Source organism: Theropithecus gelada, chromosome X, assembly GCF_003255815.1.
Source record: "Theropithecus gelada isolate Dixy chromosome X, Tgel_1.0, whole genome shotgun sequence".
Classification (NCBI taxonomy): Eukaryota; Metazoa; Chordata; class Mammalia; order Primates; family Cercopithecidae; genus Theropithecus; species Theropithecus gelada.
In genome coordinates, this window is record NC_037689.1 from 109,344,637 (window position 1) to 109,371,283 (window position 26,647).

General features: G+C 36.7%; 1 pseudogene; it reads right to left on the bottom strand.

Annotated features, from left to right (window-relative positions):
• Positions 1-8,868: 8,868 nt before the first annotated feature.
• Positions 8,869-8,966, bottom strand: LOC112616701 (annotated as a pseudogene).
• Between the last annotated feature and the right edge of the window lie 17,681 nt (positions 8,967-26,647).

Genomic DNA, 26,647 nt, shown 5'->3' on the forward strand with positions numbered 1-26,647 from the left:
AGAATGCTCTAATGAGCAATGTGCTAGCCCTTTCTTTTAGAAAACTGGCAATTTCACTTGGCCAAGCCTTGGCCTAATCTGCCTGGGGGCCAGACTCAGACAGCCAATCCAGGCTTAGAAATTGTAGCTCTCTTCTTTTTACCCTCTTGAGTGGAAAAAAATAAATAAATAAAATCTGCAGATTCTTTAAGGCAGTTTAGCTCAAGTGTCCAACAACTGCTTTTTTGGTCTTTTTTTTTTTTTTTAAATGAAGTCAACAAAGTAGACTAAGAGGAAGTAGGATAGGAACAAAACAAGGAAAAATAATTCTAGAATATTATGGAAGATAGAAGTAAAAACGACACCCCAAACCTTTTAGCCTATTGTAAGAATTTGGTTAATGAAAGGTTAATGTGGCATTTACCTTTGACAGTTTGGAAGTTCAAACCCAACCCAAAGACCTTTCTATGTGAAGTAAATCTGATGGCTACAAAATAAATATTAACAGATTTCTCCTCAAACTGCTTATTTGTCACTAACTGATTGCTTTATATAAAATACGTTACAAAAATCTCAAGGAAGCATCCAAATTGAACTAATTAGATCAGGCCGAACTATAAAACAAGAGAAAGGTGAGAGGTTGAATGGGGTAGGGAGATGATACTATCTTCACAATTGAGGCTACATGCATCAATATGTAGCAGCCTTGAACTATCATGGTTCTATTTTTGCTTGGTTTCCAGGAAACTCAGAGCTAATACCATGCTCAGTAATTATTTTATATCTGATTCCTAGTATAATTAACACTTCCTTTTATATAGTGCTGTTGATCTTTTGTATTTAAGCACTTTCTTTGCATGTGTTTTATTGTAAGCTGCAGTCAAGTAGGATAAAAAATATGATTGTCTTTCTTCTGTGAAAGGTGTTGACTCAGCAAAGCCTGGAGCTGTCTGTTAGTTGAGTGGACAGCCTCAAATGTGCAACCTACCTAGTTAAGTCCCCCCAACAACTTGCTGCTGATTTCTTGGTTACCATACAAGTATCTCAGGGGAATGCATGTCTCTGCCCTGTTTTCCTCCATGTGTCGTTACATTACCTTACCTTGTGGCAACGTCATGAAAAATCAACATTATTCAGGCTAGAGGCAAAGAAAAATCAAGGAATAAGGACAGGAAAATATGGAAATTCCAACAAGGTTAATGTCTTAAAAATTCTTTCCTGCACATCATAAGCATTCAGTAAATATGTAGCAATTAATTTTGCATCAGAACTCAAAATCATTTTATTTCTGGTGAAGATACAACAATGGATGGGATAATAAAACTTAAACACGAACCATTTGAAATGTATTTTAGAGGAAATTTCCTCATAATACAGGCTTTGCAATGCTACTGTGGAAGCTGAGAAATGTCTTTATGAGACAGCCTTGGATAAATGACTTTGTTTGCTTTATATATACCAGAGAGCAGAGGGAGAGGCAGGATCAATATTACCTTGTTTGAGATATGTGGGCATTAAGAGGTGTTCCTTAAAAACAGGAAAAAAAATTCTGTGGGCAAAAATGTTTGAAAAGTGATGTGCTAAACAAAGATAGTTTTGCTTATCATAAAACTTGTCAGGGCCCTTAATATAAACTATAAAATGTGTCTCAAAAAGAAAACAACTTGGTATACAGGGCTTCCACTTATTTTTTAAAGCTCAGAACATTTTGGTTGCCCCAGAACATGCACTAATGTTCTGCAGGGATAAAAAAAAACTTTTGCAAAAATTGGACTAGATCATCTCACAAAGATATTTCTTCTCAAAGAACTCTCAGCTACTTACCAAGACCTTCTTTCTCACTTCTTCAGAGGAAACAGGCCACTGGCAAAAGAGAAGGTCTCGGATGTGAGTCCAGGGGAAAAGTACATCTTTAAATATGGAAGTCAACTTTGAAAGTCAAGGGAAAGTCACGGTTGAGGGCTCAATGGAGCGAAATGATTTGAGAAAAAGAATAGCAACTCCATGTTGGAAATGTAGCAATAAGACCTTTTGATTACTTACCATGTGCCCTGTACCACAGGCAAGACACTGAAGGAAACATCCATCACTGCCCCTGAGGGGCTTGATGACTCATTGAAGAAAAGAGATAGCACAAGACTAAGCATCTTGCAAAAATCATGAAGAAAGGCTTAGATCTTTCTTGATATCCTGCAGTCTGGGTTAATCAAACTCAGCTTAAAGAGCAGGGTCGAGAAATCTCTCTTCCATCTCTCTCTCTCTCTCTCTCTCTCTCTCTCTCTCTCTCACACACACACACACACACACAAATACCAAAAAATTATTAGTTTATGTTACCAATCAGAAGCACAAAGAGTAGGATACAGTGTGGGACAGAGTAAGCAAACAGGAAGTGAGGTTGGAACATATTACAAGATTGTTTATGCATAGGGCCTTTATTGAGAAGATCATAAAACTATCAAAGAACATAACAGAAGCTGTTAATAAGTGTAAAGTCAGACCAGGCTCATAGATAACAAGATGCAATGATGTAAGATAACAGTCCTCCCCAAAGTAATCTATACATATGAAGAAATTACAATAAAAGCCCTAACAAGAATTTTTGTGAAACTCAAAAAATTACTTCAAAATTTTTGTGGAAGAATATAAAACTCTAAGAGTAGCCAAGATCATTGTAGAAAAGAGAAATCAGAAGCCAATATCTGCCCCACAAAAAATTTGTTATAAAGCTATAGTAATGAAGATAGTGTGGTGTTGGCCTATAGGACAGAAAAGATTAATTAAAACAGATATCAGCATAAACAGGAACTTGCTATATCATAAGGTAATGCTGAAAGCATGGACTCTAGAGCCAGGCTGCCTAGGTTCAAATTCTGATTCTACTAATTATTAGCTAGGGACCTTGGGTGAGGTACTTAACCCTCTGTACTTCACTTCACCCGTCTGTCACACGAAGGTGATGATAATAACAGTAGCATTCTCAGTTGTTACAAGGATTAAATGAGCAAATATATGTATAGTGCTTAGAACAGACTCTGGCATATAGTATGTATAAGTATTAACTTTTATTATCCCCCGAATATTCATATGCCAACTACCTCACTTCTTTCAAGTCTTCACCCAAAGGTTGACTTCTCAACAAGGCCTACCTAGACTACCTGATTTAAAGTTACAACCTTCCCTCTCAACCTAACAGTTCAAAAATTTTTACTCTCTTTATTTTTCCATAACATTTATCATCTCCAACATACTATATAATATACTTATTAATTACATATTTCCTCAAGGTATAATATAAGCTTCAACAGGGTAGAAATATTCTAACAGCTTTAATGGTATATGTAATTCACATTACTAATAGGACTACTTTTGTCTATATTTTTAATATTGCATTTTAAGTGCCTAGAACAATATTTAACACACAATAGGTTTGGGTATTTGTTGAACTGTATAAAGTAAGGAACTCATAGAGTATTCAATAGATAGCATTAAGTCAATTAACTTTCATATTAAAAAAAACAAATTAGATACTCCCCTCACACTATACATAAAAATAATCTCCAGATGTTTTAAAGACCTGAATAAATAACAAAACTTTAAAATTATTAGAATGAAGCAAAAAAGGTTTCCTTTAAATCCTTATGGTAGAAAAGAATTTAAGACACAGAAAGCAGAGATCTTATATGAAAATATTGATAAATTGATTTCATAAAAATTTACAGCTTCTAAAGGCAAAAGACAGCATTTAAACATTAAAAAATAAATAATAGACTGAGAAAGATATTTGAAACTTAGATATCTGACAGAAAGTTAGTGTCCTGATATCTATATATGACACATAGATGTTGATATAGTTTGGATTTTTGTCTCTGTCCAGTCTCATGTTGAATTGTAATCCCCAATGCTGGACCTGGTGGGAGGTATTTGGATCATGGGGTTGGATCCCCCATGACTTGGTGCTGTCTTCCTGATAGTAAGTTCTCCAGAGATTTGATCATTTAAAAGTGTGTGGCACCTCCCCTCCAACACACTCATGCATGCATGTTCTCTCTCACATGCTCGCTCTCTTATTCTCTCGCTCTCTTGTTCTCTCGCTCTTGCTCCGGCTTTTGCCATGTGAAGTGCCTGCTCCCACTTTGCCTTTTGCCATGACGATAAGCTTCCTGAGGCCTCCCCAGAAGCTAACGTTGGAGCTTTGCTTCCTGTACAGCCTACAAAACCATGAGCTAATTAAACCTCTTTTCTTTATAAATTATCCAGTCTTGGGAATTTCTTTATAGAAATGCAAGAATGGCTGAATACAGCTATATATAAAAATATATATGTAAAATTGTAGGTATCACATATATGTGTGTGTGTGTGTTTGTGTGTATAGCACTATGAGCAGTAGTCCAAACAATTTCATATGAAGTCATCCTAGCTATTGTCCTCCTATCAGTCCTATTGATAAGTGGTTCACTGAACTCAGATCATGTAGGACTTTAATTGTTGAACAAACAAACCCTTAATAGCAGCTATACCATTAGGATGCTCTGATCCAACATAGAGGATATGTTTACCTCACCAAATAAACACAGCTCTTAGAACCTCATGTACAGTTACCAATCGGACATTTTCTCTATCCCAATAACCATAAAACAGAAAACAAGTAGCTTTCATCTGTTTACCCTTAGTATATATCCTAAGTATACCCTCTGACATCAGTACATGCTTATTGTCTTATTTCAGCAGTTCACCAGCTTTCTGGATCTCTAGCTTAATCTAGGCACCTTGATCATCATACCATCCCAATGGACATAATACTGATCGAACCTGTAGGGTTCATGTTATCCAACAGATCCAGTGGTGCTCAAAAATATCTATAGCAGCTCAGGTTGTTATATAGAGATGGTGGCAAGTCCTAATAGAATAATTTGTGTAACCCCCTCCCCATCCCTCAAAGGTTTTGAAGAAAAGCCTCTTATATTGTAAAGTAGCTCTTGATTTTCTTGTGTGTTCTAGGCAAGAATTTAATGCCTGACCATGGGAAACAGAATGACCCTGGAACCCAAGCTTCCCATCGTATATGGGTTTTATTTGATCTGCCAGCACATAAAGTTGAACATGCACAGCAGCATTTCCTTTCCAAATAGAACTGATATATAAAATCAGGACTTCGCATGTCTTAAAATTTTTTGAGAAAGTAGACGTTTTATCTGCAGACATCCTTGCCCAGCTACATCAGAGCTTGGTTAATATGGCTGACGAATAAAACATCCATGATGATAAGGGTGGAAGATACATATAGCTAAACAACATGAGGTTCCTCTTATCAAAAAACTAGTCTGGCTCCAGCCCTGCTGAGTGCCCAGTCTGCCTCTAGCAGAGACCACTGCTGAACTGCTAATTTGGAACCATAACCCAGTATAACCATATGCCTACCTGGTAACAGTATAATTACAACTGTCATTTGGGAGGCAGATGTTTGCCCTCAATGGAATAGACAACTATTTTTTATACACGCTCACATTGGCTATCCACAAGGCTTCTGCCATACCACCATCCGTGGATTTACTATCTTATTCATCATCACAGTATCTTTGCAACATTCGTTCTAATTAAATAATTCATTTGTCAGCCAAAAAAGAGAGACAGTAGCCTCATATTCATGGGTTTCACAGGTCTTTACCATGGATGCCATCTCTCAGAAGCAGCTAGCCTTATTGAATGGTGCATTACCTAACACTGAATCAGTTTATGGCCTTAACTGGGAGGCTACACCTTGTGAAGTTGAAGTACTGTTCTATGGATATAGTTGTGCTCTGAACTAGCTACCTATATTTCTCTTACAGCCAGGCTATCAAAGAATGGAAATAGAGATGGTATCAATCATTATTATACCTAATGACCCACTCACAAAAAGTTGCTTCACTCCCTGCAACTTTGGACTTGGTGTGGTTTTGGTTTTTAATTCCAAAGGGAATGGTATTTCCATCACTTGAAAGTTAGAGCAATCCAATACCGGCAAACTATCAAAGGCTCAGTTTTTCTTGAAATAAAAATTGGGATGATGCTACAGGGTAAATAAACAAACAAACAAAAAACCCAAACAGACAAGCAAAATAAAAACAAAAATCCCTAGCAAATATGGAGTATGTAGTGGAGAAAGAAAGTTATAAATGCCACAACAACCATATGAACAAATTAACTCAAAATGAGTCAAAGGCCTAAATGTAAGAACTAAAAACTAAAACTCTTAGAAGAAAACAGGGGTATAAATCTTTGTAACTGACCTTGGATTAGGCAATGGTATCTTTAGATATAATACCTAAAGCACAAACAACTAAAGAAAATATGAATTGGATTTTATCAAAATTTAAAGCTTTTGAGTATCAAAGGATACCATGAATAAATGAAGAAGACAACATATGTAATAGAAGAAAATATTGGCAAATTATATATTTAATAAAGGACTTCTCTCCAGAATGTAAAAGAGCTCTTGCAACTCAACAATAAAATGACAAACAACCCATTTTGAAAATGGGCAAAGGATTTGAATAGATATTTCTCTAAAGATGATATACAAGTGGCCATTAAGCACATGAAAAGATGCTCAATTCCATTAACCATCAGGGTAATGCAAATCAAAACCATAGTCAGACATTATTTCACAGCTACCAGGATGACGAATTAAAAAAAAATACATAGACAATAACAAGCATTGAAGGGGATGTGCAGAAATTGAACCCTGATTACTAGTGACAATATAAATTAACACAGCCACTTTGAAAAATGTTTTGGCAGTTTCTCAAAAAATTAAACACAGAGTTACAACATAACTCAGCAATTCTACATTTAATTCTGCATAATCAAGAGAAACACAAACATCTGTCCACATAAAAATTGTACTTAAATGTTCATAGCAGCATTATGCATAATAGCCAAAAAGTAGAAACAACTGTCCATCAACTGATGAACAGATAAACAAATTATGGTGTATCCATACAATGAAATATTACTTAGCCATAAAAAGGAATAAACTACTGATACATACTACAATGTGGATGAGCCTTGAAAACATTATGCTAAGTGAATGAAGCCAGGCACAAAAGGCCGCACATTATATGACTCTATTTATATGAAATGTCCAAAACAGGCAAATCTAAAGAGACAAAAAGTACATTAGTGGTTGCCTTGGACTGGTGGTAGGGAGAAAGAAGTGACTGCTAATGGGTATGGGTTTTTCGGGGGTTGTTTGTTGGAATGTTCTGCAATTATATAGTAGTTAGAGATGGCTGCACAACCTTATAAATATACTCAAACCCACTAAATTGTGCATTTTAAAGGAGCAAATTTTATGGTGTGTGAATTGTATCTCAATAGAAAAACTATAAAAATTTATACATAAATGTTTGGAGCAATTCTATTCATAATCTGCAAAAAAGTAAAAACAGTCTAAGTATCCTTCAACCGCTCAAATAAATGAATAAACACTCTGAGCTACATCCACACAATAAATTGCTACTCAGCAATAACATCAATGAACTACTGGTAAACACAACAACTTGGATAACTCTCAAATTCTTATGCTAAGTAAAAGATGTCAGTCTCAATAGACTGCATAGTGTAGGATACCATTAATATGGCATTCTAGAAAGACAAAAAATAGAGACAAAGAACATAGCAGTGTGTGCCAGGGGTTAGGTGTGGGGTGAAGGTGTGACTACAAAAGGATAGCACAAAGGAGATTTGAGGGGTGACAAAAGTGTATTTGATTCCAATTGTGGTTCACACAAATTCTAATTGTGTTGTTAACACAAATCTGTACATATGTTAACATTCACCCAACTATACACCAAAAAGTCAATTTTATTGCATGTTAATTTAAAAATGAGGTGTTTAAATATGGCAAATTTTTATGATTGGGTAAAACTCAGTGGTAGGTATATGGGTGGTCCATCTAGTTTTCTCTGTACATTTTTTTATTTTTTATTTTTAAATAATTATAGATTTACAAAAGGTGGAAAAATAGTACAGAAGCCCATGTACCCTTCAGTCAATTTCCCCCAATGGTTGCAAATTAGTAAACTGTAGTACAATATCAAAATCAGGAGTTTGATATTGGCAAAATATATTTAATTCTATGTCATTTTATTTTGTGTATATATTAAGTGGAGCTGCTACCACAATCAAAATATAGAACTATACCATCACCACAAGGATTGCTATTGCTACCTCTTATTAGTTACACCCAATACTCTATCCCTTCATCATTGCTAACTCCTGGACACCACTAATCTGTTTTCCAGCTCTGTAACTTTATCATTTTGAGAAAGCTATGTAAATGAAGTCATACAATATGTAACCTCTTGAGATTAGCTTTTTCTCACTCATCATAATGTTCTTGAGACAAATCCCAGTTGTTCCATGTATCATAAATGTATACCTTTTTATTGTTGAATAGTATTTAATGGTAAGGATATACCACTATTTGTTTACACACTCACCTATTGAGGGACATTTTGGTTGTTTTCAGTTTTGGGCTACTACAAATAAAGCTATGTGAACAATCGTATGCAAGTTTCTGTGCAACTATAAGTTTTCACTTCTCTGGAAATGAAAAGCCTAAGATTGCAATTAATGGGTCATACGGTAATTGCAATATATAGTTTTATAAGAAACTGACAAACTGTTTTCCAGAGTGGCTGTGAGATTTTACATTCCCACCAGAAATGTATGAGAGATTCAGTTTCTCTGCCTCCTCACTAGCATCACCTGTCATTTTTTTCTTTATCCATTCTAATAGATGTGCAGTAATATCTTTTTGTGATTTAAGTTTGCATTTTTCTAATGTCTAATTATGTTGAACATATTTTCATGTGCTTATTTGTTAATTATATATTTTCTTTGATGAAATGACTCTGTCCCTTTTACCCATTTTCTGGTGCAGGGGCCATGCTAATCCTGTCCGTATCGTTCCAATTTTAGTATATGTGCTGCCGAAGCAAGCAGACCTTTTACCCATTTTCTAATAGGACTGTTTATTTTTTCTGATTTTGAGTTTTGAGAATTCACTATATATTTTTCATATCAGTCCTTTGTCAGATATGTTGTTTGCAAACAGGTTCTCTCAGTCTATAGCCTATTTTTTCATCCTCTTCACATGGTCTTTCACAGAGGAGAAGCTGTTAATTTATTCATTTCTTTCCTTTACGGATTGTGGTTTTGTTGTCATGCCTAAGAACCCTTCATGAAGCCTAGGTCCTAAAGTTTTCTCTTATATTATATTCTAAAATTTTTATAAACATATGTTTTACCTAATTCTTATGATCCATTTTGAGTTAATTTTTGTAAAATGTGTGAGGTTTAGGTTGTGGTTCATTTTTTGGTGCTATTTTTTGTTCATGTGTCATTTTTTGTTCATATTTTTGTTATTTTTTGTTCACATGTCATTTTTTGTTCATATTTTTTGTTCATATGTTTTGCTCTAGAGCCATTTGTTGGAAAGAATATCTTCCATTGACTTGCTTTTGCACCTTTGTCAAAAATCAATTTGATATATTGGTGTGAGTCTATTTCTGAGTTCTCTATTCTATTCCATGGATTTATGTATCTATGCCTCCTTCAATATTGAAGTCTTGATTACTGTCACTACATAATAATTCTTGAAATTGGGTGTACTGATTCATCTCATTTTATTCTTATTCTTAAGAATTGTGTTGACTATTCCAGGTCTTTTGAGTTTCCATACAAATTTTATAATACTCTTGTCTATATCTATAAAAACTCTTGCTGGGATTTTTGATAGAAATTGTGTTAAACCAATATACCAATTTGGGGAGAATTGACTGTATTGAATCTTCTCATCCATATACAATATATTCCTCATCATTCATTTAGGTTGGATTTCTTTCCTTAGTATTTTGTAATTTTTAGCATGCATGTCCTATACATGTTTTGTTGGACTTTCACTTAAATATCTCATTTTTAAAGGATTGCGTATTGTATTGTAGTTTAAATTTTGCATTCTTCATGTTCACTATTATTAGTATCTAAAAATGTAATTGATGTGTGTATGCTGATCTTGCATCTTCCCACCCTGCTGAATTCACTTATTAGTTTCAGGAGTTTTTTGTCATTACCTTGGGATTTTCTATATGGATCACCATACCATCTTTAAATAGAGATAGCTTTATTTCTCCCTTTCTAATCTCAATGCCTTTTGTTTCTGTTTCTTGCCTCGTCACACTGGCTAAAACCTCTAGTACTATATTGAGTAGCAGTGGTGAGAATGGACTTCCTTAACTTGTTTCTAATCTTACCTAGAAAGCATTCAATCTTTACCATTTTAGTATGATGTTAGCCGTAAGAGGCTCTTTTGTAGATGTTCTGTATCAAATTCAGCAAGTTCCCCTTTATTTCTAGGGTTTTCTGAGGAATTTTTTTAAAATTATGAATGGGCATTGAATTTTGTCAAATGCTTTTTCCATATCCATTGATACAATCATATAATTTTCTTCTTTATTCTGTTAATATGGTTTATTACATAAATTAATTTTCAAATCTGTAACATTTTTAATGTCTGATATATCTCTTAGTTTTTTTTCTTAACTTGAAGCAAATATGAAATAAGGTACCTTTCTGTACTTCAAAATAATTTAAAAATTACACAGACTTGTAAAACAGTGTAAGCAATTAATTACTCAGAAAAATGTGTGGCAGAAGGACACACAGCTTGGTAGTCAAAAAGAGAAACAATTTGTAAAGCGTAGCTCAGTAGTACTTAACCCAGGCTTCACAATAGAATCAGATGAGATGCTTTTACAACATACTTTTAACTATGATTTCATTGATCTGGTGTAGTTTCATTGATCTGGTGTGGTCTCAAGCATTACTATTTTTCAAAGCTACCCTGGTGATTCTAAAGTACAGCCAATGTTGAGAACCACTGGCATTGTGGAACAAACTTAACAATGTGGACTTTAGACTCAGATGCAAAGTACCTAGTAGTAGTTATGATACATATAAAGGATATATTTATCAGACTTAGAATATAGAAGTATCTCGTACAACTTACAGGAAATATTCATAGAAAGCGAAAACACATATGTTTTCATCCTCTTCTCCTTCCTGCTGGTTAAAATTTGAATGACAAAATTTGTTCCCAAGCAGCCATCTTGTACCAGGAAGTGGGTGCCAGGTATTGAGAATGGCAGAGCAACAAGATAAACTGAAGCCTGGTGATTACAATACAACCACCTCAGCCCTGGAAAACTTCCTTACAAATGTTTTTTAAGGCATAGAAAAATAAGCTTATACATTTATTGAACCCCTGTTATTTATAGTTTTTTCATTGGCTCTCTTATACCTAATACAAAGGAAAAAATGTTAAATATAGGCATGCTTTAAATCACTGTTGGTGGGTCAAAAACTGTGAAGAATCTGAAGGACGGGAAGTAGATAGGCTCTGATTGAAGAAGGAACTACAGCACAGGGCACACATGGGAGAGTATTCTTATAGATGGTGAAATAATCCCAAGAGTTCTCCGGGCCAAAAGGTGAAACCTAGAACCAAGCAGTGGTCTTAGAGGCAGCCACTTTGTATAACAGGAAGAAAAGCCAAAAAACTCAGCCCCTTTTTATCCCTCTACCCACCACATGGACCAGCAAGCAGTAACAGAGGAATCTGTCTTCAGGTGAAAGCAATAAGTACAGGAGCTTAAGGCTGTGAGACAGGGTAGTGCCTTGGGTGATGATGACGGGCAATGGCTAAGAAAATAACAATATTTATGAGAAATAGCAAAGCACATATAGTCATCAAGTTACCCTTCCTTATGGCATGTTCTCCATCTCACTCACTCTCACTGAAAATAGTACCTCTGTCTGTTTCCCCTATTCTCTAAAATAGATTGCATAGCCAGGGGAAGCAGACAGTCTAATATGATACCTCAACTACAAAGAGAAGCATATAATAAGAGACTTGCCAAACATTTAGACAAAGAAAATCCTATGAAATGTAGACAAAAAGACTCAACAAATTAAAAGACTTTCACTACAGTAACAGTCCTAAGAACACGAATATACAATAATAAGCTCAAAATGATAAGAAAAGATATCACATCAATGAAAGATCAAGCAATTATGAATACAATAATAAGCAAATATGAAAACTTAAGAGACTTTTAAAAGTAAATAATAGATGAAATTAGAGGCATGAAGGACCAATCAAGACATTTTCACATTTTTCTAAAAGAGTTCCATTGAATAAAATTGGAGAAAATGAGTGGGGAGCAATATTTGAAGAATAGCCAAAAAGAAAAACCTCTTCAGACACAAAATCATTAATCCTCAGATTGAAAGGACCCTCTGATTGCCAAGCAGGATGACTTATGAAAACAAGAAAAGTAATTTTTTTAAAAAGACTTAAAATTAGACACACCACAATGAAATTTTAGAGCATCAAGTATAACATGAAAATACTGAAAGCATTCAGAGAGAAAATAAAGACCACCTACAGTGGAACAAGAATCTGTTTGACATCAGATTTTCCATTATCAAAATCACATGCAGGAAAGCAATGCAGCAATATCTTCAAACTGTTGAGTTAAAATAATGCTGAAACTTGAATTTAATACTGAGCCAAACTATTATATAAGTAGGAGGGAGAAATTAAGACATTTTGGATATATAAGAACCCAGAAAACTTACCACCCACAGAAACCCTCAGAAAGAATTGTTAGAGAATATACTTCAGCAAGAAGAAAAATAATTTGTGGAAAGTAGTGATGTTAAGGGAATAATGCCTAATAATTTATGTATTATTTATATAAGTAAGAACTAATTTTTAAAATGAGATATAACCTATCTACCATCTGGGAGAAAATTTTGCAAGTGTAAGAGCAGTGAAGTGTGTTACCCATAAATTTTACTTGAACCAAGAAAAACATAACATTTTCATTTTACCTCAACAAAGGGGATATGAATACTTATGTAGCTTTTCCAGCCATTTAGAAGAGCATGAGGGGTGTCTGTGGTCACTGGCCTAAGTCAATTCCCAGGAAACAACTTCTAGAAAGTACCTGCTCATCTATAGTTAGTCCCAGGGATCATCTCTGGTCTAAAATATCCTTTTATGAAGCAAAGTGGAAGTGGTTCATAAAGTGAAAGAAAGCAGAAAACTGATCCACACAATAGTGTACTCAAGAGATTTCATTCTATCAAATAGTTTCTGAGCTTCTCCTATGTGCCAGGCTCTGTGCAAGGGGGAATACAGAAATGAGAAGACAAATAAAGAAGAAATGGCAGATCTTGCTCTTTGAAGAGATGGCCTTTGTGCTTCAGTCTTTCAGAAAAAATGAAGAATTTTTAATGAAGCTATTACATCAAGGATAGCAATAAGAGACAGACCCAAACTACCAGTGTTTTAGGAATCTCAGTGTGGTACAGGCTATGGGAAGATTTTGCACCTTGAAAACCTGAAAGCAGGGAAACCATCTAGAAGCTAATGAAATAATTACAGGCACTTAGTGAAAGTAGCCTTATAGAAGTTGAGAGGGATAAACATCAGAAATGTGAGTAAGATTTCTGTAATCAAATCCTAGATATTCCATCTTTTATTGCATATTTAAAATATAGTTCTTCCTGAGGAAACCATGTGGTGTGGTGGAAAAAGTGTAGACGTTAACTGTATGACCCCAAGCAAATTACTTAGTCTCACTGAGCTTCAGTTTACTCAGCTATATAATGTGGGTAAGAATAGAGCCAAACCTGTAGGCAATTTGTAAGAATTAGATGAAATAATGAGTATAAAGTTCTCAGCCCATAGTTGGTGATATTTAATAATAGGCATGATTTATAGACCTGTACTTAAAAATTACCCTACAGACATGTTATTGAATTTTTGTGTGTATGTCACCTATTCCAGTTACTATGGCTGCATAACTAATTGCTCCAAAGCTTGGAAACATGAAGCAATCATTCATTATTATCACGGATCCTGTGGGTTAGAAATTTGGACAAGATGGCCAGGCATGGTGGCTCACACCTGTAATCTCAGCACTTTGGGAGGCCAAGGCAGGCGGATCACGAGGTCAGGAGTTTGAGACCAGCCTGACCAACATGGTGAAACCTCGTCTCTACTAAAAATACAAAAATTAGCCGGGTGCGGTGGAGCCCACCTGTAATCCCAGCTACTCGGGAGGTTGAGGCAGGAGAATCGCCTGAACCAGGGAGGCTGAGATTGCAGTGAGCTGAGATGGCACCATTACACTCCAGTCTGGGTGACACAGCAAGACTCCGTCTCGAAAAAGAAAAGAAAGGAAAGGAAAGGAGAGGAGAGGAGAGGAGAGGAGAGGAAAAAAGAAGGAAAGAAGGAAAGAGAAAGAGAAAGGAAGGAAGGAAGGAAGGAAGGAAGGAAGGAAGGAAGGAAGGAAGGAAGGAAGGAAGGAAGGAANAAGAAAGAAAGAAAGAAAGAAAGAAAGAAAGAAAGAAAGAAAGAAAGAAAGAAAGAAAGAAAGAAAGAAAGAAAGAAAGAAAGAAAGAAAGAAAGAAGGGAAGGAAATTTGAACAAGACACAGTGAAAATAACTTGTCTTTGCTCTATAATGTCTGGGCCTCAGCTGGAATACTCACAGGCCAGGGACTGGAATCATCTCTAGTCTAGTCCACTCAGAGCATGTCTGGCAGTTGATGCTGGCTGTCAGCTGGGGGCCTCAGTTGCCCTCCATAACCGAGCATCTCTATGTGATTTTTCTACTTTAGCTAATTTGGTTTGTCTCACATTATGATGGCTGGTGTTGGAGAGAAAAACCTTTTCCCCTACCCTCTAATTTCAGTGTTTGGGGGCCTGAAAATTAAACTGACAACACACATATCAGCAAGAGAAAATACCAAATTTAATTACATCCACATGGGAGTTCACAAAGAAATGTGACTCAAGAAGGAGGTTAGAATTGGAGGCTTGTATAGCATCTTCATAAAGGATGGGGAGGAGCAGAGGGGCATTTCTGAGAGAATAAATGACTTCTTAGAAGGAGAAAGGGCATTTCTTGAAAAACATTTAAATGAGTTTTTAGAGAGATAAATGAGCCCTTAGGAGAACAGGTGAGAGATATCATACTTTTGTGATGTTTAGGTGTGGTGCTTGGGAGTGGTGCCCACTTCTCATCTCCGAAAAAAGAATATTACCTCTCCTTTCCAAATTTGACAACTTCATCATTCTTCAGTTGACAAACTCATAAATGTCATATTTACTAATATGAAATTATTTCCACCCTATAGAATTGTATGTGATATAACATCACAGGCTCTTAGTCCTGCATTGAAAATTCACCCATTTGAACAGAGACACTTTAGTATAAGGATTAAGTTCATACATTTTGGAGTCCGACAGACCTTGATTTGATTCCTGACTCAGCCATTTACGACCTAAGTATTTAGATCAGTCAGGATGAATTTAGCTGCCAGGGACAGAAAGGACAACTAAGAGTGGCTTAAACAATAAGCCTCTAAGTAGGGCAATTCCAAGATTTTTAATTCAGTGGCTCTTCAGGGATCCACTGCTTTTCACATATCCCTTCTCTCTTCCCCAGTTTATCAGCAGTGCCTGCTCACATGAGCTACAAAATAACACATGTTCTAGGCATTATGTGTAGAACCAACCATTTTATTTTATTATTTTTTATTTTTATTTTTTGAGATGGAGTCTTGCTCTGTCGCACAGGCTGGAGCGCAGTGGCCGGATCTCAGCTCACTGCAAGCTCTGCCTCCCGGATTTATGCCATTCTCCTGCCTCAGCCTCCCGAGTAGCTGGGACTACAGGCGCCCGCCACCTCGCCCGGCTAGTTTTTTGTATTTTTTTAGTAGAGACAGGGTTTCACCGTGTTAGCCAGGATGGTCTCGATCTCCTGACCTCGTGATCCACCCGTCTCGGCCTCCCAAAGTGCTGGGATTACAGGCTTGAGCCACCGCGCCCGGCCGAACCAACCATTTTAAACAAAAGCAAGGACATTTCTTCCAACAAACGTGCTTTTATTCTCCATGAAAATCTTTCCTAGAAGCCACTCAGCAGACTTCCTTTCAGGTCATTAGCCAGGATTTCTTCCATTTCCATGCCTTAGCCAATTATTGGCAAAAGGAATGAGACCACTGATTGAGTAAACTTGATCATGATTCACCTCCTTAGGATGGGAGAAAATTCAGTCTCTCCAGAAGATTACAGCTGATGAGAGGAAGGTGAAAAAAAATGAGGTTCTGTTAGTGAGAAATTAGTGAAAGAAACCAACAAAGTTTGCCACAATACTTAACATATCTGAGCCACATGGTGGGGATCCCCATGATACGGTTTTTTTTTTTTTTTTTAACAAGGAAGTGTTATGATCATTAAATAAGATAACAGATAATTCTCGTAAAGTCCTCAATAAATATCAGCTATTAATGTTGTGACTGATTATGTTATTTTGGCTTTTAATTTGGTAGCTGGTCCTTTCCATATTTCTCTTCTGTCTTCCACAACTTGACATCAGTGCTTTCTTTCATAGTCAGAAGATGGCTACAACAATTCTGTGCATCACATGAAGATAATATTTTTGATCCTCAGTTTCCCTATCTGTAAATTGGAGATATTAATATTTACCTCAAAGATTAGTTGTGAGGATTAAATGAAATCATTCAAGTAAGAGCTCAATAAATTTAGCTATTATTGTTGCTGTTATTGACATCAGTACCCTCTGGCAAGTGCACAACATGACGCCAAGCTTAAATCAAGTGCTGAACAAATAGTGCTGTTGTTGTAAATAAACATTTGTTTGTCCAGTCTGTGCAAGAAAGGGCCGAGAAACCTTCATGACCTTGGGCTAAGCAAAATACCTTACACGTATCAAAAGCCCATATAACAAAAATAGATACCTTGGACTTGATCACAATGAGAAATTTTTGTGCCTCAAATGATACCATGAAGAAAATGAAAAGATAATCCACAGAATGCAGGAAAATATTGGCAAATCATGTCGCCAATGAAAGGCTTGTATCCAGAAAATATAAAGAACTCTTGAAACTGAAAAATTAAAAAAAAAAAACATTTTAAATAAGCAAATAACCTAAATAAATAGTTCTCCCAATAAGATATAGGAATGGCCAATAAGCACCTGAGAAGATGATTAACACCATTAGTCTTTAGGGAAATTGAAGTGAAAGCCAAAATGAGATACTACTTCACACTCACTAAAAAGAAAGAATAGAAAAGACAGATAATAAAAAGTTTTGGCTAGGATGTGGAAAAATTGGAACCCTCATACACTGGTAGTGGGAATGGTGCATTTGGAAAACAGTCTGGCAGTTCCTCAGGTGATTAAACAGGGTTACCATATGATCAAGAAATTCCACACTGAGGTATATACCTAAGAGAAATGAAAACAAATGTGCACAGAAAAATTTGTACACACATGTACATTGCAGCATTATTAACAGTCAAAAATTGTAAACAACCCAATTCCCATCAATAGATGAATGGATAAACAATATGTGATATATCCGTAAAATGGAATATTATGCAGACATAGAAAATCAAGTACTGATGCATGCTACAACATAGATGAACTGTAAAATATTATGCTAAGTGAAGGAGGCCAGACACAAAATGCCACATATTGTATGAGTCAATTTTTATGAAATGTCCAGAATAGGCAAATCCATAGAGACAGAAAGGAGGTTAATGGTTGCCTGGGGCTGGAGGTAGGGTGATACAGGGAATGATGCTAATGGGTACCTCGTTTCTTTTGGGGGTGGTAAAAATGTTCTAAAATGGATTGTGATGATGATTGCACAACTCTGAATGTACTGAAAACTGTTGAATTTTAAACTTAAGTGCGTGAATTTTGTGGTGTGTGAGTTATATCTCAATAAAGCTATTTTTTAAAAAAGAATATGTTGGGCCTTGCAATTAATACAAAGAGGAATAAAACGCATTCCTTCTGTTATGGCTCTCACTATTTATTAGGATGGTTAAGAAATGCACAAAATTAGCATTCCTGGCTCCATTTTATGTCCCCACCCTTGCTTTTTTAAAATTCCATTTTAAATATATGATGTGTGTTTATATTTGATTTACCCTTACAAATCACTTCCAATTTCTGGGACGAGATGAACCAAAGAAAAAACTTCAAATAATAGTAATACAAGGTAGAAAGTGTTCAGTGCCATAAGAGATTTGGATGGGGACACATAGCCAAACCATATCACCCTCATATGTGCAAGATGGATGAATCTCAAAAACACTATGCTAAGAAGCCTTACACAAAAGAGTACATTTTGTATGATTTCACGTATATACATTTCTAAATCACCCTCATATGGTTTGGCTCTGTGTCCCCACTGAAATCTCACCTTGAATTGTAGTTCCCATAATCCCCACGTGTCATGGGAGGGACCCGGTAGGAGGTAATTGAATCATGGGGGCAGTCCCCATTCAGTGCTGTTTTCGTGATAGTGAGTGAGTTCCCACGAGATCTGATGGTTTTATAACGGGCTTTCCATCCTTTTGCTCTGCACTTCTCCTTGCTACTGTCATGTGAAAAAGGACGTGTTTGCTTCCCCTTCTGCCATGACTGTAAGTTCCTTGGGCCTCCCCAGCCATGCTGGACCCTGAGTCCATTAAACCTCTTTCCTTTATAAATTATCCAGTCTTAGGTATGTCTTTATTAGCAGCGTGAGAACGGTCTAATACAGGGGAGAAGTAAAGAGCATTTATGGAAAGGGAAAAATAGGAGTGCCCTATCTCTCAGTGAATCTTTGTTTCCCTGATCTCCTAATTAACCACAGGAGAAACAAGTCAGAAGACACATAAATGGATCCCAGAGGGACTTCAGTAGAACCAGTGAGTAGCTGTATGTTCAAATCTGATGAACTCTGAGAGTCTGGGTTATGTCGAGGACTGAATTCTTAGGTAGTTTGGGCTCTACTGGGCTGTATCATGCACTGGCAGCTAACCCAATGGTAGGATGAGGAAAGTAATGCAAGCCTCTTAAGCTGGACTGTGCCTGCAACCTGCACCTGACCAGCACTGAGCAAGTGGAAACATGAGATTTGTTTGCCATTAAGCAAGCCTACAGAGGAAAAGCCAGATACGGGTACGTGAGTCTTCAGCATGGCAGCTTCAGGCGAAGCTCAGCTGTTGGCACAGCAGGCACTGGGCTGTCTGCTCAGAAACTGTCAGGAACATTATAATTAAACATCCCTGCCTTTCCCTGACCAGGGCTGACAGCTGTGAGAACAGAGCTGCTAGGAGACGCACACATATTCTTGAATCAATTCTGATACAGGAAGGGGGTGGGAATCATCCCACCTCCACAATTTCCAGAATAAAGGGCACTTCTATTCCTGGGAAACCCATGAGTCAGAGATTCCAAAGGCATCTTGAATGATAGAAGTACTTTTCTACACTTTGGAAAAATTGTGGCAGTTTTTTATAAATTTATGTACACAGCTATCTTGTGATCCATCAATTCACCTCCTAGGTATTTAGCCAAGATAAATGACAACATATGCCCAGAAAAAGACTTGAATATGATTGTTCATATCAGCTTTATTCATAATAGCCCAAAGTGGAGACAGCTCAGGTATTCATCAACAGAATAATGGGTAAACAAACTATGATTTACTTATACAATGGAATACCACTCAGCAAGAAAAAGGGATGCATTATTAATACATGCAAGATGGATGAATCTCAAAAACATTATGCTAAGAAGTCTTACACAAAAGAGTACATTTTGTATGATTTCATGTATATACATTTCTAAATCAGGAAAAATCTACAGCGGAAAAATTTAGAACATGAATTACATTTGAGAGGGTTGGGGGCAGAAAATAGCTGGAAAGGGGGAATAGGAGGGGACGTTATAGGGTGATGATCATGTTGTATCACTTCATAGGGGTTTGGTTTACATGGGTATATGCATTTCTCAAAACTCAGTGAATGCACATCAAAAAGAAAAACAGAATGGGAAAGAAAATGAAGAATACATGTCATGTTGGGGGCAGGGGGGATGTTGGACATTATCAGATTTGAATTTTTAAAAGTCAGTCTGAAACAACCAATTAAAAGTAGGTAAAATCTTAAACATTTTACTAAAGCAGATATATGGATGGAAAATAAGCACATGAAAATATTTTCAGCATTATTCTCAATTAGCAAAATGCAAATAAAGTCACAATGAGCTATCACTGAACGCTATCAGAATGGCTAAAGTTAAAAATAATGACAATTTCAAGTGCTGATGAAGACTGAAAGCAACAGGACCTCTCATATATTACTGGTGGGAATATAGAACTGTACAGCCACCCTGGGAAACAATTTGGCATTTTTTTTTTAATTTTCTTTCTTTTTTTTTTTTTTTTTTGAGACGGAGTCTCACTCTGTCGCCAGGCTGGAATGCAGTGGTGCGAACTCGGCTCACTGCAAACTCTGCCTGCTGTGTTCAAGTGATTCTCCTGCCTTAGCCTCCCGAGTAGCTGGGACTACAGGCGTGCACCACCACGCCCAGCTAATTTTTGTATTTTTAGCAGAGACGGGGTTTCACCATGTTGGCCGGGATGGTCTCGATCTCTTGACCTCGTGATCCGCCCACCTCGGCCTCCCAAAGTGCTGGGATTACAGGCATGAGCCACTGCACCTGGCCAATTTGGCATTTTTTTAAAATTAAATGCACACTTGCCATATGAATGAGTAATCCTACTTGTTAAATAGAATTTAAGGGAGGCCATTGTTTTGGACTGAGCTCCTGCACTAGGCCCAACAGACCAGATCAAAGCAGAATTGAGTCACTTGTACTAAGTGCCATGTAACCAAACTGAACTTAACTCTGGCCAGTTTTGAAAAGAACAAGAGATTCACAGCAACCAATCCCAAGGGGCCCAGTCAACCTGAGCAGGTATGATAAGGAAGCCTTCCCTGCTTTAACCCTATAAGGAATGTTACCTGAAGTAACCTGTTAACCAATCTGCTTTTCACACTATGATATCAGTTTTCTTGTTTCTGCTTAAACTAACTTATAAAAACCAACTGTTCTGCCGTGCCCAGTGGAGTGCCTTTCTATCTTGTAGATTAGATGTTGCCTTGGCCAGGTGCAGTAGTTCACGCCTGTAATCCTAGCACTTTGGGAGGCCAAGGCGGGCAGATCACTTGAGGTCAGGAGTTTGAGATCAGTCTGGCCAACATGGTGAAACCCCAGCTCCACTAAAAATTCAAAAACTAACCAGGTGTGGCGGCATGTTCCTGTAATCCCAGCTACTCCGGAGGCTAAGGCATGAGAATCACTTGAACCTGGGCTGCAGTAAGCCGACATCACACCACTGCACTCTAGCTTGGGCAACAAAGCAAGACCCTGTCTTTAAAAAAAAAAAAAAAAATAGAAGTTCCCTAATTCGTGAATTGCTAACAAAATCCAATTAGATCTTTACGCTAATTTGTTGAAATTTTCTTTTTAAACACATTCCTGGGTATTTACTCCAGAGAAATGAAAACTTCTGTTCACACAACAACCTAAGTAAGCAGCAAGAATGACTTGTCTCTGCTGTATGGTATCTGAGACCTTGGCTGGAATGTCTTGAATAGCTGGGGATGACTCAAATCTGGTGGGCTGGAAGCCTCTGGTAGCATCTTCACTCACATATCTGGCATATGAACTGGGATAACTCAAAGACTGCTTAGTGAAGACTGTTGACCATAGTATCTACAAATGGGAATGTTCAGAAGTGAGCATTCCAAGAGAACCAGGTGGAAGCTGTATTGCCTTTTGTGCCTCAGTATCTGACCTAGCCTCAGAATCCATGCAGTGTCACTTCTACCACATTCTATTGATTAATACAAGTCACTAAGGCCAGCCCAAATTCAAGGGGAAAAGAATTAGACTGCACCTCTTGATAGGGGAGTGGCAAGGTCACACTGCAAAAGAGCATGTGGGATATGGGATAAGAGATATGGTCACCTCTATCCTTGGAAAATATAATCTTCCATAGTGAACAAATAAATTAATCTATGTAGAATTCTAGACAGCCACTGATTTTTAAAAATCCCACCACAACAATATTAAATAATTTGGGATGTTAAAAATAAGATGGGATTGCAGTACATTCGGCTTCACAGAGACAGCGCCCAGGCAAGTGAGAGCTGGATGGGCACTGGGCGACTCTGTGCCTTGCTGATGAAATAATAACTAAACATGGCCAAAGGAGAGCCTAAGAAGCTGAAAGGCAAAATGTCATCATATGCATTCTTTGTGCAAACTTGCCAGGAAGGAGCACAAAAAGTAGCACCCAGAAGATTCAGTCAGTTTCTCAGAGTTTTCTAAGAAGTGCTCAGAGAGGTGGAAACCTGTCTGCAAAAAAGAAAGGAAAATTTGAAGACGTGGCAAAGTCGGTGAGGCCCGTTACAAAAGAGAAATGAAACCTAAATCCCTACTGAAGGGGAAACAAAAAAGTTCAAGGATCCCAATGCACTCAAGAGGCCTTCTCGAGCCTTTGTCTTGTTCGGTTCTGAGTACCGCCCAAAAATCAAAAATAACTATCCATTAGTGACGTTGCAAAGAAACTGGGAGAGATATGGAATAACACTGCTGCAGATGATAAGCAGCCATATGAAAGGAAGACTGCAAAGCTGAAGGAAAAATATGACAAGGATTTCGCTGCACACGGAGCTAAAGGAAAGCCTGATGCAGCAAAAAGGAAAGCCGTCGGGACTGAGAAAAGCAAGAAAAAGAATGAAGAGGAGGAAGATGAAGAGGATGACTGTTGAGGAGGAAGATGATGATGAATAAGCTGGTTCTAGTGCAGTTTTTTCTTTCTTGTCTGCAAAGCATTTAACCTCCCTGTATACAATTCACTCCTTTTAAATTAAAAAAAAAATTGAAATGTAATATTGTGTAAGATTTAACAACTATACAGTGTCTTTTTTTGTATAGTTAGCACACTACCAAATGTGTAGTTAGCTAGCCCTATCCTGGTGGTATGTTCAATAGTCACTAATCTTGCCTGTTACAGCACAGCGGTTGCAAATTGGCATGGAAATTTAAAGCAGGTTTATGTTGGTGCACAGCACAAATTAGTTATATATGGGATGACAGTGTTTTCATCTTCAGTTCTCTCTGATGCAGCTTATACAAAATAACTGTTGTTTTGTTTACTAAATACTAATTTTTAATTGCAAAAAGTTGCAGCTGTTTTGTTTGACATTCTAAATGCTTCTAAGTAAATATAATTTTAAAAATTAATATTGTTGTCCTTCCTTTTCATAGGCCTGAAATTTTTCTTTCTGGGGGGGGAAGCTAGCCTTTTGCTTTTGCCCATTTTGTATCACATGAATTATTACAGTGTTTATCTTTTCATATAGTTAGCTGATAAAAAGATTTTATCTAGACACCCTGCTTCTCATCATGGGAGTAATAAAAGTTAAATTGAGACCGTTTTCATCCATAACTGAATCCCCAAATCTTGATCAGTTGATAACAAACTTCATATAACCCACTTATATTTACAAAGTGAAGAGTAACCAAGCTACTCATAGCAAGGGGTTATGAGAATCAAACATTTTGAAAGTCTATTTTTGAAGGACTAATAGAAAAGTATGTTTTAATTTTTACATGAGGACTCTATATTCTTTCACTCCCATTACCATGTAATGGTAGTTATATTTTGCAGTTCCTACATTGAAGAAGAACGGAGAATGTATTCCCAAAAGCATGAACTTAAAATACAAGACCACCATACTGAATACTTTTTTGTTGATGCTACTTCCAGTGAAGACTGAGAGTGCTGGCTGTAAAGGTCTTTTCCCATTTCTCTAAATATGGATTGCTCAGGAAACTTGAGACTCTCCATTAAAAGTATTTCTAATTAATTGGGCCAGCTTTTAAAATGACAATGTCAGATTTAAAATAGGGTATATTTTCCTATAGTGCGGTTTACCTCTTTATAAATCAAATAGATGTGAGGAAAGAAGACATTTAAGCTTTGCATCTCAGTATGAAATTTGATTTTTCTTTAAACTTATTAATTAGAGTCAGCTTCTTCTCTGCTTAGCAGTTTAGGGAAATTTGACAATTTTGTGGGTTTTGAGATTATCGTTATCTTAAAGTGCCAGTATTTTAAAATAACATTCTTGCAATTTTACAAGCTTTTGTGATGAAGTGCTGTTTTGTTAAATAATTATGACTTACATTTTTCCATTTGTATTTTTTATGTAGTTTTAGGAATAATGCTGAAAATCTAAGTAATGGATGATACTAATATACTAATCATTGCAGAGTTTGCTTTTTTAAAGTTGGAAATAAAATACTAAATAATAATACATTAAAACTCTAGGCATCAATGTCTATAGAGGTTCTATTAATAATTGCCAAAAATTGGAAAATTGGAAAAATATTGGAAAAAACTTAACTAAAATCCTCTCCTTCAAACAAGAAATAAGTAACAAGAAAAATTGCCAAAAGTTGGAAACAACACAAATATCCTTCAATAAGTGATAAACTGTGGTACATCCATACAACGGAATATTGTAGAATCTAGGTGATAGGTAGACAAATGTTCACTGTAAAATTCTTTCAAATTTTCTATATCTTTTGAAATTTCATAATAAAATATTGGAAAAAATTTAACTGAAATCCTCTCCTTCAAGCAAAAAATAAGTAACAAGAAAAATCTTTCATGAATCCAAGCCAGCAGCTCTCATTTGAAACTGAAGCACACCACATGCTTTCCACATTTGGAAGAAGAACAAGGGGAAATAAGAAAATTAATCAAGGGAGAACCTTGCTGTCTTTCAGATAATTTGCAGAGCTTTGCTTTATTGTTTACGAGAAGAGAAAGTCACTCATTTCTCAGAAGACAAGAATCAGCATTTCTAGACTAGAAAAAAGAGCCAGGTGCCTATTCCTTGATGTATTTGTAAAGCTGTGTGGGCAAGTGCAAAAAGAAAAAAAAAAAGAAAAAAAAAAGAAAGAAAGAAAGAAAAGAAAAGAAAGGAAAAAACAAGTACAACCATATTCCAGGAGCCCTTTTTTTATTTCCCAGGCTGTGTATTGTATATTTTATCATAGGTGTAGCAAAGGTCCTTTTGCCCTACTCCTCCTTCCCCAGTACTCCAAATCCTATCCCTGTCTCTTCCTCATATTAAAACCTGAAATCTATTCATAGATTCTAGCCTTGAGATATGGCTTTGATCCCTGCTAGGTAGGTAGGTAGACTCTTTAGCATAAATGCAAGATCTAAATGCGAATAGGGTGGAGTTGAGTGGGGTGAAAGCCTTGTGGGGAGACTGCTTAAGTTATTTGGGTGTCTTGTGAGGAGGGGTAGAAGACGAGGCACACTTCAAGTATTCCCACATTTATCTGCACAAATAACATATACAAGCTGTTGCATGTATTAGTAATTTTTGGATCTAAAGTGAGTCTCTTGTACACAGCATATGTAGACAGGATCATGTTTTTTATCCATTCTATCAATTTTATCTTTTAGTTGTAGAGTTAAGCCCTTAACATTTATAGTAACCACTGACAAGGAAAGGCTTACTTCTGTAATTTTGCTTTGTCTTTTACATTTCTTATAACTTTTTTTCTTCAGTGCTTCCATTACTGCCTTTTTTTGTGTGTGATTCACTGTTTTTTTCCCCCTAGTGTTATGATTCCCTTCTTGTTCCTTTTTCCCTATGTTTTTAAGTTGTTTTGTTGTAGTCACTCTGGGGATTGCAATTAACCCCTTAACTATAGCAATCAGATTTGAATTAACAAAAACTTAAGTTTCAGTAGTAGTAAAAAAGCTGCTGTCTTTGGAATGCTGGTGAGGAACATCACTCGAGCCTAGGAATTTGAAACCAGCTTGGGCAACATAGGGAGACCCCGTTCTACAAAAAATAAAAAGCTGGGCATGGTGGCTCATGCCTATAAACCCAGTTACTTGGGAGGCTGAGGCAGAAGGGTCACTTGAGCCCAGGAGTTCCAGGCTACAGTGAGCTTTGATCATACCATTGTACTCCAGCCTGGGCGACAGAGTGAGACTTTATCTAAAACCACACACACACACACACACTGCTGCTTTATAGCTCCATGCCCCCTTTATGTTGTTATTGTCACAAATTGCATCTTTATACAATTGTGTGCCCATTAAGATAGATTTATAATTATCATTTTATTTACTTGCTTTTTAAATCATATAGGGAAAAAATAGGAGTTACAAACCAAAAATGTTCAATAATACTGGCTTTTATGTTTACCCATATGATCACAACATGAGTAAATCCCACTGATCATGATGTATAATTCTTTCTCTACATTGCTGAATTTTATTTGTTAACTTTTTGTTTGTTTGTTCATTCGTTTTTCGAGACAGGGTCTCGCTCTGTTGCCCAGACTGGAGTGCAGTGGCATGATCACAGCTCACTGCAGCCTCAACCTCCTGGAGTCAAGTGATCCTCCCACCTCAGCCTCTGGAGGAGCTGGACTACAGACACATGCCACCATGCCTGGATAGTTTTCATATTTTTTCCTCTAAAGAGAGAATTTCACCATGTTGGTCAGGCTGTCTCCTGAGTACAAGGGATCCAACTGCCTCAGCCTCCCAATGTGTTAGAATTATAGGCATGAACCATCGTGCCCAGCCTTATTTGTTAATATTTTAAAGGACTTTTACATCTATATTCATGA